The sequence below is a fragment of the Tupaia chinensis genome, unplaced genomic scaffold (genome assembly GCF_000334495.1).
Source record: "Tupaia chinensis unplaced genomic scaffold, TupChi_1.0 Scaffold000090_1, whole genome shotgun sequence".
Taxonomy (NCBI): Eukaryota; Metazoa; Chordata; class Mammalia; order Scandentia; family Tupaiidae; genus Tupaia; species Tupaia belangeri.
The window spans coordinates 1,961,555-1,963,878 of record NW_006159552.1 but is presented as its reverse complement, the minus strand read 5'-3'; positions in this window follow the sequence as shown (position 1 = coordinate 1,963,878).

Here is a 2,324-nt window from a genome sequence, read left to right as displayed (position 1 = left end):
GGCTCCAGGTACAGCTGCTCCTCCAGCTGCTGTTTGGTGAGACCGGGTGGCAGCCGCCACCTATGCATTCTCTAGATTCAGAACTTTAAAGTGCCTTTCATAATTAAAATGATAAGGCTGCTTATAATATATAAAGGGAAAAAACTCTACCTTTGCTATCCAGATGATTACTGTTAATCATTTGAAATTTTATATATGTATACACACACACACACACATATATATATCTAGAAATGGAAAATTATTGATGATAACATATTTGATTAAGCCACTATGTACTATATCTGGATGCCAAATCACATTTTTGTATGCTGTGATGAGACTCAGGGAATGAAAGTAAATTAATTAATTAAAAAAAATGTTGCAGCATAAAATTATATTGTAGTTGTAACTAGATTCTAGCTTTGTCCATATTTTTAGTTTACAGTATTTTGTGACTCAATAAAATGAGGAAAAAAATAATAAATAAGATAAAATAAGTAAGTCTTTTAAGAAAGGAGGAAGAACAGAGAAAGTAGCCAGATAAATCAAATCAGCAATAAACAGGAGCTATTATCACAGACATAACAGAAATACAAAATATCATGAGCAAATAATATGCCAATATACAAAAAAAAAAAAAAAAAAAGAAAAGAAAAGAAAAAACCTAGGTGAGGTGGACAAATTTCTGGATGCATGTAACTTACCGAGATTGAATCAGGAAGAAATAGAAAGACTGAATAGACCTGTAAGAAATAGTGAGATTGAGCGAGTAATAGTCTCTCAACAAAGAAAAGTGAAGGCCCTCATGGCTTCACTTCCAAATTCTACAAAACTTACAAGAATTAACCCTGAATCTCCTTAGTCTATTTTAAAGATCCAAAAGGAAGGAATCCTCCCAATTAATTCTAAAAAGCCTCCACCATTCTGATCCCCCAAATGGACAATGACATAACAACAAAGAAAAAAGCCACTACAGACCAATATTCCTTGTAAATAAATATAGGTGTAAAAGTTCTCAACAAGATACTAGCAAATTGTATCCAACAACACATTAAAAATGTTATACATTGAGGAGACAACAGAGTGGGAGACAATATTTGCAAACTATGCCTCAGATAAGGGACTGATAACCAAAATGCACTGGGAACTCAAGCAGTTTCCCCCTCAACAACAACAACAAAAACAAAACCCATAAAAAACTCAATTCAATTTAAATATGGGTAAATGTTTTATTACCTGTTGATGACGTGCACAGTATTCTTAACTGGACTGAGCTGTATTTAATACTGGGTAAATTCTCTATGCAATCTAAATGATGTACGGTGATTGAATGTATAAAAAAATTATAATAGTAAAAGACGTAATAATAAAGTTAAAAAAAAATGTTATACATGGCAACCAGCAGTTAGTGTAATGGCTATGTTGCTGGACTCCCATGTAGTTGACCATGGTTCGCGTCCCGGACCCGGTGGCTTAAACTCACGTTGGGCGCGTGTGTGTGCATGCCCAAGATCCTAAGAGGAGAATGGAGGAGAAGGGATTGCGGTGTGGTCATCCCCCCTGGGGGATGATTCCTCGCTTTCTGTCTCTCTGTCTCTCTCTGTCTTTCCGGCAAGCGCATGCGCCCTATAGCGAAAACCTCTGAAAAAAAAAATTAGAAGACACTAGGCAGTAACTTGCCCTAGATAGAAATAATCACGGGTAAAGGTAATTATATAGGTAAAAACAAAAGCTCTTCTTATTTTCCTCTGTTATTTAAAAGGCAAATGCATGAAATAATTATAAATTTATCTTAATGGGCATGTAATAAGTAAAGATACAGGGGCCGGCAAGTGGCATGGTGGTTAAAAGTGCTGGACTCCCACATGGCCGACCACGGTTCAAGTCTTGGACCTGGTGGCTTGCTTTCTCACTTCCTCTCTCTCTCCCTTCTGTCTCTCTCTGATCAAACTGAAAAATAATAATGATCATAATAATAAATAAAGTTAAATAAAATAATTCTTTAAAAAAAAAAGTAAAGATTCAATTTGTGACCATAACCATCTAAGGAGGAAGGGATGAAGGTGAACAAGAGAAAAAGTTTGTATATTATTGAGCCTCTAAGTTGATACTAATTTAAACGGGGTTGTTGTAAGTTTAAGATGTTAATTGTAACCCTCAAGGTAACTTCTAAGAAAATAAAAGCATACTGAAAAAGAACTGCAAAAGTAATTAAAATGGTGTATGCAAAAAGGAAAAAAACAAATACAAAGGAACCAGCACAAAGGAATAAGAAACAAAAAAGATGTAAGACTGGGACCAGCAGTTAGCATAATGGCTGTGTTACTGGACTCCCATGTAGT